This window comes from Falco punctatus, assembly GCF_963210335.1.
Source record: "Falco punctatus genome assembly, chromosome: 3".
NCBI lineage: Eukaryota > Metazoa > Chordata > Aves > Falconiformes > Falconidae > Falco > Falco punctatus.
In genome coordinates this window covers 3,585,262-3,601,505 of record NC_137582.1, presented here as the reverse complement: position 1 = coordinate 3,601,505, position 16,244 = coordinate 3,585,262, and the positions used below count along the sequence as shown (strand labels likewise).

The window sequence follows — 16,244 nt, the reverse complement described above, 5'->3', positions numbered from 1 at the left end:
CCTATGGTCCCGGTATTTTGCAGGAACGAGTAGAGTTGAGGACTTAGATATCATGCTAAGCAACTTATCAGCAGGGCCCATAGTCAGGCATCATGGGATGCACCTGTTGGTTTAGGTTCTGTACTTCCTATATCTAAGGAAATACAGGGTAGTTCCTCACCATTTTTCACTGCTTTACCAGTTTGTTGTTCTTCTTTCCTTTTTTCCTTCTTTTCTTCTATCTTTCCTTATTTTCCTGAGTGGATTTGAAAACATTTCTCCTATATGGATCCTCTAGTCACCAAGCTAGCATACTTTGTGTAAGGCTCCCTCAATCCCTACTGCTACAGCAGTTCTGCTTTGCTTGACACAAATATGCTGTAGACTAGAGGCAACCTGAGTAGAAGTTAAAGTTGAAGAATGAAGGGGATAGGGCTAGCTGAGAGAAATGTGGCTTCGTATACCTGTATGGGGAGCTCCACTACAGCCTTGAAGCATCTTGGAGTTAACCCCTGCTTCCAAATGAAAACAGCAGTAGTTGCTTAGTTGTAGTCACTTAAATAAATTCTGCTTCTCAGAACTCTGTCTGTAAAAACAAGCTATAGTAATTGTCGATAAAGTCACAAGGGGAAACACACCAGGGACTGTGAGATGACCAGTAGCCCTTATGGTTGGCCACTTTTGAGGGAAAAAACCCAAACAAAAAAAACAAAACCCCAGCGACCCATCTAGAAAGTGTAGACATACATATATCTGTGATTTGATCAGACTAATACGGATTATTATAAGTGCCTTTGTACGGTGCTACATTGAAAAATGGGTCTGATTATGCTCTGTTTTCCTTAAGTAAGCTCTGATTTACATAGATGGAAAAGTAAGCGATTAATCTTAATGTTCATTCAAGGTGACCCAATGACTTTGGACACATATGTCTAATACCTCTTTTACAAACATGAGTCTTTTTTTCACATCATACTTTTTCTTTCTAAATTTGATGAGTTCAGTTTCTCTGAAAAAAATACTGTGAAAGGAACTTCTTTTCTTGCCTGAACATGATATCAAAATGCACCATAAAAACATTAATTCTGTTCTTATAGATTGGTCAAGTCACTGTACCATGCTTTGTTCTACATAACACTGGCAATATGACCTGGGTCTTTCCAGATGAGTGTAACCGGAAGATGCAGATGTTAGCCCCAAGGGGACTATATTACAAGAAAAGAACAATAAATAAATTTACCAGACAATGCAACATAATTTATTTCCTCCAGAGAGTATATTTTCAGTGCAGATTTTATTTTAATAAACTTGTCTCATACAACATTTCCCAATACCACTTTCAATCCAACTTCAAACATATAACAACCTTAGAATATAAATTATAGTTTACCTAATAGAACTTTGAGATTCAGCTCAGACTCAAGACTACTGATTAGTGTTCTCATTTGCAAATGATGATGCGTCTGTATCTGACAAATTTTGAGACAGAATACTTACCTGCCTCTTGTGTCCCAGACTCAGGTTTATTTTTATCTCTTCTTGTCTTCCCTTCCTGTGCTAACTGAATCAACTTAATTTAAACCTCACGAGGCCTGAATGAATCATCAGATATAAGTTTTGTAATGTAACTAACTAACTAACTAACTAAAGGGAAGAAGACTGTTTCTGGCAATGAAGCACTTGCTGGAAGGTAGTAAATAACAGCAGTCTACCTACTGGGTCCATTTGGTAAAGAAAGTTCTCCTTTTTAAAGAGATTATTTTCCCTCTGCTTGGAGTTTGCCCTAAATTCAGCAGGGAGTAGCCTGTCTTCTAGCATAATCTGTGCTTACATAGTCATAAAATATGGTTGAGAGAGTTTAAGTGGCAAGAGGACATCCTCCTGTTAGTAACACATCACACAATCTGTTTTGATAATGGTTTGGAATATTTAAGCCAAAAGAAACCAAGCTCAGATATAAGCCACATGGATCTAGAAAGCTCAGACGTTGCCACTATAAGTAATTTAGGTGCCTCCATTGAAGAAAACCAACAAAATGCCCTTTTTCTGTGGCTGTAATACATACTTAAGATTGCACCTCTTACATTCTGGAGAAGTAGGTTTTGGATTTTTGCACTTTACAGTTAGCTTGAGTCCCTTCTGATTATTATAGCCCTTTTGTCTTTGTAACAACTTGCATTGCTAATAACTGCCAAAGGACTGACAACAGGATCCCTGACTGAAAAAGAATTTAAAATAAGAGCACAAAATAAATATCTGTTTTTGCTGGGTGGGTTTTACTGTGTAACTGAAAACATGCTATTGGAGGAGAGAAGAAAATAAGTGGGAAAGGAGGGAAATGCAAAAGCACTTTGTGGGTAAGTAAGTCACAAGGTTAAAGAAAAAAAAAACCCACACAGATGATAACACCATGGGCAAATCCATAAAACTAATAACTTGCTTGAAAAGGTGAATTTGACCTAGATATATTTCACGAAGAAAAATATGTTCACTCAATATTCTGATCCCTGAAGACTAATATAAAGGATCCATTAAATTACCCACAGAGGCACATATAGATGAATGTGCAGAGAATGGAGCTGACTACACTGCTGTTTTGTAATCCTGTCAGCTCTGATGATCATCCATGCTTTAGTGATTGTGGAATCAGAGAAAAGATATTACAGAATTATAAAGCAAGATACCTTAATTTCAACCAGTGAGCATTCCATAGTCATATTTGAACTTATAGAATTTCCTATAAAGAGTTTTGGGTTTTCTTGGGGAAATGTTGTGATGTGATTGCAGGATGTGAGCAGTAGAAACTCCTGACAATGCAGCTAGGAAGATGCTGAGCAGTCTTTCTAGTTATTTGTGTTATTTAAACATATTTCATATGAGTTTATTATGTGCTGTATTTATTTTTTTTTTGGTGGTGCCATTCCTCCAGCTATGACAAAACCAGAAAATAAGTCCAAGATCTCCTAGAGGCAGTGGCATTCCTATCAGATTCAGTGTTATAACTGATATTACTGTATTTATTTACAAAGTTTATCAATTACAATGTGCTTAGCTGGCTCAGCAGTAGAAGAGACACCTTAGCTTCATTCCTAGTTGAGTCCTTCCACCAGGACATTCTGATGGAGGAGGACTTACTTGAGGCTTGGAGAAAGTGTCCAGTCACAAATTTAATCAGTGGGATGTAGAAAGTTTGCATCATGCCATCCCCATCACTTGCACTGCTATCAGACACATGGTAGAGCAGGGAGTGGGTAACATGATACCTGCTGTCCTTCCTGCCTCGGAGCAGGAATTGCCGTCAGTTTTGCTCAGGCAAGTAAATGTTAGGAGGATCAGAGTTTGCTTTTTCTAGCTGCAATTTACAGAAATTCAGTCTCATGTATAAGTATCACTTCTACCATGAAGTACTGAGCTGAAGGAGGATTTCAGCACTGCTGAGAGCTCTGCATAGGAGTGGGCACCATTCCTCAGTACTGCATCCCCCAGATCATGTTTGCCTTATCACTCCTTTTGAGTGCTCACCTCTACACATGATAGACTATGACAGAGTTAATGGGGAATGTAGGCTGCAGCTGCACCATAGCTCCTTTATTTGGTATATTAGTTTTATCAAGCTATTACCTCCTTTTTCCTAACTTTAAAATCTCAGTTGCTCAATACTTTACTTTTTGAAGCTTGCTTTAAAAAAAGAAGTAGAATTACAGCTAAAACCCAACCAAATAATCAAGCAAACTGAAAAATCCAGCAATAAATCCCACTCTCTTGCTCTGTCAGTCTTATTAATTGCCACTTTATTTAATACCTTCCTCTTCTGCTAAAAGGTTATTAAGAAGGATGTTGAAGCCAGACACACTTTCAGGCTGGTATTTTATTAGACAGAGATTACACTGTGAGATTTCCATCCAGGCTATCACACTAGGGACTCCCTCTGCTCACTGGTCCATAATGACTGACCTACATATCTCTGCTGACCAGGGTTTTGCTGGATGACTGCATTACCCAGCAGAATTTGACTCCCCTCACTATATCCATTTGTCACAGCAATTAAACCCCTGTGTTGATTTATTAAGTGTAGGTCTGGTGTGAAATGTAGGAATGCACATGTCTCTTCTTTCTTACATTACACTACTTCTGCCCAAATTGCATTTGGCTGTCTTCATGTTGCTTTTAGCTTGCCTAGAATTACTTTTGGCTTCTACAGACAGATAATGACCCTATCACTTCATTTTGTGATATCTCTTTCTTTCTCAGAATGGTCAGGGTTGGAAGGGCCCTCTGGAGATCATCTAGTACAACCCCCTGCTAAAGCAGGTTCTCCTAGAGCAGGCTGCAGACAGTCATGTCCAGGTGAGTTTTCAATGTCTCCAGAGAAGGAGACTCCACAGCCTCTCTGGGCAGCCTGTGCCAGGGCTCCATCACCCTCAAGGTAAAGAGGTTATTCCTCATACTCATACAGAACTACCTGTGTTTCAGGTTGTGCCCGTTGCCCATTGTCCTGTCACTGGGCACCACTGAAAAGAGCCTGGCCCCATCCTCTTCACACTCGCCCTCAAGATACTTGTAGACACCGATAAGGCCCCATCTCAGTCTTCTCTTTTCCAGCATAAACAGGCCCAGCTCTCTCAGCCTTTCCTCAGAAGAGAGATACTCCAGCCCCCTCATCATCTCTGTAGCCTCTGCTGGACCCTCCCCAGAAGTTCCCTGTCTCTGGAACTGGGGAGCCCAGCACTGGACACAGCACTCCAGGCGCAGCCTCCCCAGGGCAGAGCAGAGGGGCAGGATCACCTCCCTCCACCCGCTGGCCACGCTCCTCCTGATGCCCCCCAGGGTCCCACTGACCTTCTTGGCCACGAGGACACACTGCTGGCCCATGGGCAACTTGCTGTCCATCAGAACTGCAAAGTCCTTCTCTGCAGAGGTGCCTTCCAGCAGGTCAGCCCCCAGACTGTACTGGTGCATCCTTCTCTCACTCTTTTGCCTTTATTTTTAACTTTATGTTGTTCATCAATGCTATATTTTCCCTTTAGTGACTGATCTGGAACTTTATCCCTTGACAGCCATTCTTTTATGAAAATCTGTGACTTGAAGATTTGAGAGACTTGAAGACTGGGGATCTGAGTTGGAAATATGTATACAGAACCCCCAAAAATATTCTAGTGCTAATGTCTCTTCAATTAGCTTCTTCACTGTATGGATGACAGCTGTGTCCTTTAAAAATTAATAATTGTAAAGGCTATGGGGTATGCCCTTGGATATAAATGGGTAATTGCCAAATGCAGGATGGCACAGTAAGGAAACTGGGGGCCAAGTTTCATCAGATACTTTGGGTGCAGAGTAACAGAAGAGGGGAAGGCAAGAAGAAAGAAAGAAAAAAAAAGTATAATATTCTGACAAGTACTAGTTGCACCTGCTATTCTGGGCACACCCAGAGGTCAAAGCAAGGGACTTCAATGCTCTGTCACAAGGTGATTTTCATACTCTTAGTGAATATTCTTGCTATGTTAGTGTAGCATTAAATGCAGGCAAGCAATGTAAAAAAGATTGGGGGTTAATTATGCATATTTTCAAGTCCTTACTATTGTACAATTTTCGAAATACAGGAATTATGTAGCTCCCTTTAGAAATGGGCCTGGGGCAACGAGCAGAATGGACAAAGATGATTTTAGGCTAGTCTTGGGGAAAATGTCCCAATACCAGCAGTAGAAAGGATCTAAATAAACTTTCTTGTCTTTGTCATCATTATGGTGTTCACCAGCTCCCACTGTCTTGGGGCCCTTGGGGGAGACTGACTTGTCCCACTCTATACAGTGATCCTAGACAGGTTTCACTGGGACCTATGAGCATCCATTAGTCACATACATGGAAATCAAGACTATTGATTTTATGCAAGTAAACAAATTATTGAGCCTTCACCTCTGTTTGTCATTTCTCTGTACCTTAAAATAGGGAAACAATACACTTTACCTTATGGTGCTTTTAATTCACCAACCTTTGCTGCATGGTTACTGACCAGTAGGAAGGAATAATGCACTTCACAGTATGTTTAAAACAGACTAGCAACAAATAATACATTTTCCAATTTTTTCTCACATTAGATGTGCACTGTGTGGGATTGGTACAAAGGCACAGAATTAACAAAAGTCACAATATCAAGGAAACCTCTCATTTGTTTCAAGAACTGAAGCTCTAAATGTTTATAAGCAACAAATTCACATTCATCCTCTCCACTGACATAGGACTTGTCAGTAGTTGTATTAATTCCCTTTTCAAACTCTTCTCAAAAAAAAAAAAAAAAAAGACACTTGGAATTGAGATATATATATATGTGTATGTATGTGTGTAAAAATAACTGGCTCAAATCTTCCACTATACAATAGCACATCCTCAAGGTCACTTCTTTCCAAAGAGAGAGTCAGGCAAGCAGGATGAAAGGGATAGCAAGGAAGGGTTTCCTTGGCAACATGGCTTGAAAGAATTCAGAACTTCCCCTTCTTCTTAAGACTCAATTCTTTCTTGTTTTTCATTTGTTTGTTTGTTCTTTTTTTTTTTTTTTTTTTCTCCTTAGACAGTCTTGTGCAAAGAGGAGGCAGGAATGTGAATCAAGCCACTGAACCTGATCACTCCCAGTTGCCAGAGGTGGTTGCGTACCTCACACACCTGATTTGGACTCTGTTAGTGCTCCGAATTGGCTGCTGCTTGGAATGGAAACCACCACCTCCTGAGTGAGAAGCAAACTTTTGTTGACGTGTTCAGAATCAGAGCTTGTTGTTACTACTGTTGGCATTCACTCGCCCGCAGGTCTCTTATGTTCTCTTCTTTCTCTTAAGGCTAAGCTAAGAAATGGGCTAGGTAAAATAGACCAAATAAGCAACTTACATGATTAAACGATTTTTAAGACCCAGGTTAATTTCACATAATTTCAAATGCTTAAATGAGAAGTGACCATCAGAGTGGAATCACTGTACATTCCCACTGAGCTGACAAATACCCAGAGTAATTCAGACCTTTGTTGGGCTGTTTTGTCTTCTCCAGGCACAGTCCAGGTATGTTCATTCAGGGCTGCTAGAATGACTGTGCTTTTTTATTATGTGTCTTACTGTGCATCTGAAATTCTTAGGAACTATTTCCATGAAAGCAGTTGAAAGAACAGAACAGTGCAAGCTTACAACAGCTTACAATCAGTCCTCCAGTTGCAAATCTGTTTTTCTTTCTATTCATTTCTTCCATTTTCCAAATCAAACAAATATTATTTGGTAGTTTGAGGCTTCTTCAACTCTGTTCAGGTCTCTGGAACTACTCCAGACTTACAGTAGGGAACTGAGATGACTAGGGCTAATTAAACCTACAGACATGCAGAATGAAATTTTAATCCCATTGAAGTCAATGGGAAATTGCCATCCCATTGACTAGAGCAGTTGTCATTCATAGATTTAATAGGTATGTCTTCAATGTGGAATCAACTGAATATTGATTTTCTTTCTCCCTAGACAGTCTTGTGGGAAGGGGAGAAGACTATCAAGTTAGTCTAATATGAGTGAGGAAGGCCACAATAATGTACTTTTACCCTTGCTATTGGTTCATTTACTTAAGTGCATTCTTAACTCTGCATCAGTTTTCAGTACAAGCTGTTTTATGAAGTCTTGTCTGTGCATCTCGAAGAAACTAAAGACGGTTGAGGACTGTATTTAGTCATTGCTGTATTTAGCCTATAGGATATGCATGATAGGAGTTGCTAAATTGTGTTGCTTAGGTTTCTGTCCCTTTTGAACTAATCTAACAAACTTGATTACAGCAATATTGTAGCGTGGAGGAACATTGTGTGTAGATGCAAGCCAGCAGTTAGGGGCAATGGCCAAATAATAACCTGCATTGCTGTTATACTGGAGACAACCTCTTCCTTTTGAGTCCTATGACAGCTTGTCATTTCACAGAGGGAAAAAAAGGACCTGGACAAGAGCAGAGATAAGTTTGGAATAATGGGCTTTCTTTTATAAAAAATATAGATATCACACACACATAAAGGGTCAAGGACAGGCAGCTTGGAGAAAGTAGGCAAGCTGAATTAAGTTCAATATCAGAGACATGGAGGGAAGTTCTGTGACCCTTAGTACTCAGAAAGTCAGAATGATAGATCAGAGAATCACAGAAAAGCCTGTGAAATAAGGAGGGGAAATAAAAACTTTCAGTGAGGAACAGATTGGAACATAGAGCAAGAGGCCTTATTTACTTTGTCTGAGCTTTGATCTTTTTGAATTTAATATCTGGGGTATCATATAAAGCACTATGAAGCTTACACCCTCCTTTTGCTTATTTGGAAAAAGCCTTCTTTGGTCTTTGCAAGTAATCGGGGTATTTTGGTGGCTGTGGGTTTTTGCAACTGCTATTCCACACATTCTTTTTTTTTTTTTTTTTTTTTTTTTTTTAAATAATAATTAGTTTGAACAAATTCCAAAAATATGTTTTAATACATTTTCAATTCTCAATTGAATATGGCAAATTGCTTTTTTACATGAGAGGGCAAATCAGTGACTCTTTCTTCTGGATGCACTAGAATCATGCAAATAACAACCCACTGGGAAACCTGCAAAGTCTCAACTTTTTATTTGTTTAACCGTAATTGCATATTTATAAATTACAGCAGACTTTTCTAATTAATTTTGTATCATACAAATAACATTGGTTTGTAACAACCTGCTATATTAGTAAAATCATTGCCAAGAAAACATAGCAGGCTGGAGTTATGTTTAGTTTAAGGGAAATGAAAGGCAGCCAGAGCAGACACTAGCCTTTTGTTTCACTCATGAGAGGTAATTACCAACTCCAAAATATGAAGATAAAAGCCTTTCAATAAACTGACACCTTCTGCGCTTCAAGTCCCCAGAACGCTTTTAATTCTGTCAGACACAAAGTAGATGTACAAATAAAAACATGATTTCCAGTCAAGTCAACCAAAGCAATATTATTTGGCCAAAAGGTGGTTTCCTTCTCTGCCTAAGAAGTCAGCATATGTAACAGTGCAAGGCTCCATCCTAAGATGTGTAAAATAGCTTTGCTTTGGATGCTTAGGTCTTTCTGCAATCAAACCTGTGGTCTGTGCAGTCAGGGGATCATTTGGATATGAGCTGGCAGATATGACACAGAATTTATGGGAAATCCATAAACCACAGCAGCTGGAAGCGAGGCAGGATGTCTCAAAGGGCATCAAATGCCTGTGTTTAGGTAACTGAATCCTTCCCTTGATCTCTACAAGTCCATAGTACACGGTCTTTATTCTGCCTGAGATCAAGCAGTTTACAAATCCCATCTGTTTTTACAACAAAAATCTTGTTTACAGGCATCCAATTGGCAAAGCTAAGAATTTCATTTTAGTATAATTAACATATTAACTTTCTAAGCAGAAATACTACCGTTGTTATTAGGACAGGCATACTACAGTACATTTACCATTAATAATGTGCTTAAGATGGATTTAGACAAACTCTAGTATTTGTCCCCTTTCGTGCTGTTCCACTCAGCCTTGCAGTGTCTCTCTGGCTGCTGAGGTCAATGTTGCCTGTTTTTCCCAAGGAGGAAGGGATTATGATGAGTTATCAATGACTCAGGTCCCTCACCCATCTTCACATGATGGTATATGTTCATGTTTTCTTAACACTTTCTGCTTTTTACATTGGTTCACAGCTCAAGTTTGCAATGACACCATCACCTCTTCAATTAGCATAAAGACATGATTTTTTTTTACACGACAACTACACAGGTTTGCTATACTTTTCCATACAGGGCATTCACAGAGCTAAGCTAAAATGATTTGAGCTAAAACAATTTGGGCAATAGTCACCTGACAGCTAGGCAACTGTTATTACAGGTAAAATAGGCTAAAATCAGCTCAGGCTAAGGCTAGCCTGGACAAATCCTGATTCCAGCCTTTTTGAGTCCTTCAGTTATTTTTGGATGATGTCATCACCTAAACGGCATAACTGGAGCTGTCATACAGTGCCATGACCTGTCTGGCAGCTGAATGTGCTCTGAAGGCACTTCTAAGCCAAGGGTTTAGCCAAGGGTTCCTGTTCTGGAAATGCTTACAGGGGTCTTTTCAAAGATCTCCCAGAACCAAGGTACACATCGAGCGTGCATTTTGGCCTGGAAGATACTTGCAGTGAAGAGGTAGCCAGGGAGCCTCCTCTCAGTTTTGTTATGGACCTCAAGGTTTGCCTTGTGTATGTGACCTCTCTTTGTCCTTGCACTCTTAACTTATATCAATAAGGTAATTAAAGTGAGAACTGTCCTGCATTCCCAAGACACATAGCACTAGTGCTGCCTGGACATTAAGAAGGTCACCAAAATCACTGGCCTGAGTATGCTAGCTGACAATTTTTGCCCTCAGAAATGTGAAATTCTTTAACTCAAGAGTTTAAAAAAAAATAAAATCCTTCAGGTTTTCTTCTCTCTCAGATCTGAACAAATCTCTCTAGAATTATCATAGAGCAAGGGATCATTGCAAGCCTTTATGGCTGATTCCTCAACTTCAATTGGGGCTTTTCAATTATTTTTAAAACCTTTGTTTTTAATAGTAACACAAAGCTGCATGCACATGAAACACAGGCAAACAAAACCAGTTTTCTCTCTGGAGAGAAGATGAGAGAGAATAAATTGCATATGACCAATGTTAGTCACCTTATTTGATGTACTGCTGGCAGACATCCAAATAATAGAGTGATGATGGTGGAATAATAACTTATAATGAGCATAGTAATACAAATTATTAGAACTAATACCTCCCTTATCCATCTCATTTGCTTGATCAGTAGTAGATCAGTGTGAAGACTATTTGCAGTGCAGATCTTAATTGCAAAGAGGAATTTGGAGCTCTTGTAGTAAACTTTACTAAGAAATCTAGAATTTTAAAAAAACTACTGCCTGTTTTTTTAACTTGGCAAAGAAACGCCGTTGGATTCTGATTGTATAAAATCTGATTCCCAGTCAGTGTAAGTAAGCATAGCTTCATTGAAGCATGCTGGTTAGCCCTCAGGAAACACATGTTGTTGGTGTAAACTGAATAATCTTAATGAATTAACAGAGTTGTGATGATTTAAACCAGCTGAGAATAAGGCCCATACTGTTCCATTCACATCCTATGCTAACAAGCGTCATGAGAAACAGTGTCTGTCCATGTCACAGTTCTGCAGAGCCGTGTGAGCAACACCATGTGCAAAAAAAACAGTCGGAAAAGCATACTTTGTGCTGCTTGCATTTGTTTTTTGGGTTTTTTTCTGTTGCTTTATGGCAATTTTTGCATTCAGGATTAGCATTCTCGGTTTTAATATGTTTGCTTACATGAAATGCAGATTGTAATTAAATTTTAGGCTGCTTAATTGTGCCTTCATTTGTATAAATTAAAATGTTGCTATAGAAGAAGAGAAGAAATAAACCACCTTTCATTTCCCTCTCAATATTATATCTGAATTATTAGTTAAATAAGAGGAGATAAAATATTGGGGGGGGAGGGGGGGATGTGGAATCAGTGTTAATTAGTATTTCACAGTCTGGAGAGGATATGTTGCCACAAAGCATGTGTCACTTGATTCACAAAGACAAAATGCTTAAATAAAATGTTTTTCTGCCCAGGGAGTGAGAAATGAGCATTCAGACCAACCAGAATTCAAAGACTTTGCTTCATCCTGCTCGTTCCAGGTAATTGTTTGAAGCCAGCTCTGAGAAAGGATATGGGCTTTTAAGGTGGGACCTGAGTAGAACGAAGACACCTGAGTCCAGAAAGACTAATACAGAAAATTCTTTTACTTGGACTTAAGGCATCTGAATTGGTGGTAGAAATTATTCCCTATGAGGGTGGTGAGGCACTGGAACATGTTGCCCAGAGAAGTTGTGGATACCCTACAACTTCTTTAGGACAGGGTTGCAGGGAAAGAAGAGGTTTCTCTGTAGTTTCTCTACTGAAATGTTGCAAGTGGGAAATGATGACTTATTCCTGGGCAAAGGTCGGGGAGAGAGAAGTTAGACAATATAGAGCTTTGTAGGCCAGGGATTGGGTTGATGTTTTTGTTGGTCCTGGTTGATGCTTTTGCTTATTCTCTCTTATTTTATGATGGGAAAATAGTTGTCTACAGTACATGAGCAGCCTTGGCAGCCAGGAGCAGACTTTGATGCCCAGGGAACTAGACCATGGTAAAAATCTTGGATGGTTTTGTGTACAGTGGCAGATCTGCCAAGGGATGGGTGGGAGTGATGCCTCCAACCTTGTGTGCAATGACCTACACCAAGATGGTTAGGGCTTTTCCCAGAAGACAGGGCATATGGGTACAAACATTCTTGATGGAGAAAAAGCAAAATAATTCTTTCAATTGCTGGGCAAGATATGAATATTCACTCAATATTCAGCGAGCCTTAGCTGAGATATCTATTAATTATTTCTTCTTTACTGTCACCGTGACAATTCTGGATATTCTGGCTACCCTCATAAATCACCAGTTGCTTATTAAACCACCCTGTGTGTTATCTAAGAAACAGCTGCCAGCAAAAGAGAAATTTGAGGTCTTCAGCAGATTGCTGGTTCCTTGCAGTGGGGTCTGAAATGAAGGTAGTTTGTGTTCATATTAGCCATGACAGAAGGTATTACTGACAGGTGAGGTTGGTTGTAAAGAGAGCATCACGCTAGTAGGACAGAAGGGCCTCCCAGCAGTAAGGCACAACTGAATCATGGTCTCTGTAAAAAGCAACAAGCAGATGGCTCCCTGCGCTGCTGGGATTATCCTACGAATGACGCTGCCAGGACAGAGATTTTGCGCTAACAAAGGAGCACACACAGAGAAGTGCAGGCACTGCTGGGTCTAGTTTCTGTAGGGTTTCCTTGCCTTAGTTGATTAGTCTGAAAACTGATGGGCACACTTCATAGCAAACAAGCACCACACAAAGAGACGGTTATTTCAGATGCAAAGTAGACAGGGACTGCATCTTCAAATATTTCTTTTGTATTAACGCTGACCTGGTTTACACATAAGAGCGTAGGGCTCATTCTGCATCATACAGGACTAGTATTTCTCCAGGCTGACGTATACAGTGGCTTTGGGAAAGTATGTGTGCCTAGGACTGTTTCACAGTGATAAGACCTAATAGTAGAGAACGTCCTACATCCATCGCATTATTTTTCTTTCCCCTGTGGAAAGGTGACCACACAAAAAATAAGTTAGGAATGGGCCCAAGGCTGTGCTACATCTTGCACCATGCATGGGAATTATGCAGGAATATACCAGATGGCTCGTGCACAGGCTATGCCAGGGAGCAGCACTGTTCTTAAAGAAATCCTTTGGCATTATTTATTTCATCAGGAAATATATGGCTTAAAAACTGAGCTGGAGTCCAGTGGCAGAAAGCAGAAAAAGTTGTTATTCACCCAGTGATATTCACAGGTTAAAAAATGAAGCGTAAGTACTAATTATGTTTGAGCCTCAAATTAAATTCACTTTCATGAGTTTGGGGTGGGGAATATTGTCTAAGGTACTTTTAATTGCCCAGTTAAAGTTGAAACGGACTAAAGTTAAAAACTATTTATATGTATCTTTACAAATCAGGCCCTACATGAAAAATGGAAATAAGCCACCTTGCCTTCTGTTTAGTTGTTTTGTATCAAAATATCACAGCAAGGAGTAAAAAGACCTTAATCAATTCTTCCTAAAATCTACTTTTCAAGAAGAGCTCAGAAGGGATATACAAGGGTTCAGGGGAATTAAATTCAGTCCTCTCTAACCCCCACAATTAACCGTTTCTTAAAGAAAGCTCACTAATTCACTGTGTAAGTCCGAAACTTGGGAAGCAGCGGATTCATCTCCACTGTGCACTCAATGACAGTGTGTTTCTGGGCTTGTAACCCCTTATGGGTGTCATGACTACAGCTTGGTTTGGGGTGTGCTGCTACAGAGATGCTTTTGACAGAGCAGTGCAGTGTTGCAACCAAGAAGCAGTGTAGATATGGTAGCACTCCATAACCCCTGCTTGCTTTTTGGAATAAACAGTAGTCTTACGCTAACTTTGGAAGTGTTGTGTCATTTCTCCAGATCTCTGATTTTCCATCTTTCAATGTCTTTTAAATATTTTTTAATACATGCTACCTTTTCTAAAGTAATTTGTGCATTACTGAGGCAATCCACTTTTTTGCTGCTGCAGTTCTTATTATCAAATAATATACTGTTATCAGTAGAGTGGTTGAATTATACATTTAGTAACTTAGGAATTTTCATACTATGGTTGAACTCTAAGATTTCAATCAAGGGAATTATTCCATAGAGCAAGATGCTGTACGAGCCATAGATTTCCCCTCTATAGTCACTAGGGAGGTTAGCAAAACAAGATCTTAGCAGTAAAAAAAAGGTAAATTGAAATTAATTTGTTGTAATTATGTTTCCTTCTTTTTTAAAAATAAACCCCACTATGACAATAGCAAGAGTTGCAACTGGACAAGTTCCCAGATCAAGCAGACTTGAGAATGGCAGTTTCATCTGCTGGTCAAATTTATCTGTGATCCATCAGTTGAAGCATTCTTAATCAAACTGTTCAGAGTCTTTTTAGGCGTTTGACTCATCACTATTCATGAAGGTGAAATCATTTCACATGCAAAATTAGAATGACCTATTTGATAAGCCTGTGATAAAAATGTAGCTGACTACAGCAGAGTGGCAGCACTTGCACCTGGGAGATAAGTCAGACTGAATGAGGCATTTCTTTCCATTGGCTTGGAAGGTCAAGGAGAAGAGGCAGAATTTGGGTGTGACACGTTTTTCTCTAACAATGGTTGTATGTCTTCTCTTGCTGAACAGAAGAAATAATCTTCTTGTAAAGAAAATGGATCACTTCTGAACAAATAATTGTTCAGTATTCATGGTAGAACTTTATTTAGTATTAAGGATCAGATGAAGAGTATTTTTTCACAGGTCTTTACTGATAAAACAGTAGAATTTTACATGGTTTTGAACAATTAAAATGTACATTAAAATAAATCTACAGGGCTTGCCTTTCTTCCTTGATTTTTTTGAGGAATTATAACTGTCACCCATAGATTAACAAATGTACATGCATGGTGTTTCAGATCAGGCAAAATACTACAGCTGGTCAGAGTGACTTCCTTAATATCTTTGTCATGTTTGTGTTGTTCTTAATCAAAATGAAAAAACCTTCAGGGAATATCAAGTTTCCATTCACTTCTGTGCATCTAGGTCTTACACTGTTTCCTTTTTATAAGGGGGTGGAATATGTTTTCAAGAAAAACATTAAAAAAAAAAAGAGGGTTTTTTTTCTTAGTGAAATGGCTCCTGAAATTGAATAACATTTTACCTCTTTTGTAAATGCCCGTTTCTAATAACATATATATTATGTTATGCACATTCTAATGCCCATTTCACCAAGCATATTTAGTCTCACTTTGCCAATAGTCTGAGCCAACCAAAAGCCATGTAGCCAAGCAGTCATGGCCACAGAAAGCAAATGACCTCTGACACATGTCTTTTCCTGCACCCTAAACATCCTTTGAATTTGTTTGTGTACTAAGGTTTATTGGCTGAGATTTAGCACATTAATATCATGCTAAGATATTTCAATGATTCCTGGATCCAAATTAGCCCTTGTCATGCAGTACACAACAAAACTCTGTCATTCAGTCATATTTTAAATCCTTCACAAACTTAAAATTTAATTCCCGATCTCCTACTTGTTATTCAAAAACCTTAAGCACAAAACCCACTTTACACAAGTTGGCCTTACCAACAAAAAATATAAAAAATATTTCCAAAACAGAAAACAACATGATTGTGACTGTCACAGGGTGCAGGGATTTTGCAGTCTTCGGTTGTATGCCTCCCTCTTTTCTCACCTTTCTCTGGAAAATTGATGTGACTTTTCTATTACAGCCATTTTTAATTATGTTACAATAACACTCTTCCCTCCCCTTCCCATGTTGTTACCTGCAATGCACTCTGGAAATGAAATACTTTCACTTCCAGTGAAGCAAGAAACTAACCAGAGCTGAAATTTATTAATAAAAAAATCATAGAATCATTAAGGTTGGAAAAGACCCTTAGGATCATTGAGTCCAGCTGCTAACCTGGTGCTGCATAGCCCAACACTAACCTGTGCTCACCAGTGCCACAACTGCACATCTTTTGAATACCTCCATGGATGGTGGTGACTCAACCACATCCCTGGGCAGGCTGTGCCAGTGCTTAACAACCCTTTTGATGAAGAAATGTTTCCCTATCCAGTCT

At 39.2% G+C, this 16,244-nt stretch overlaps 1 long non-coding RNA gene across 1 annotated transcript in view; it reads left to right on the top strand.

Moving 5' to 3' along the window:
• Nucleotides 1-16,016, top strand: part of LOC308061350 — a 43,265-nt gene extending 27,249 nt beyond the window's left edge. The window contains exon 2 of the long non-coding RNA XR_013927182.1: nt 24-16,016. This is a non-coding gene — a long non-coding RNA (uncharacterized lncRNA). The remainder of the gene's footprint in view (nt 1-23) is intronic.
• The last annotated feature ends 228 nt before the right edge of the window (nt 16,017-16,244 follow it).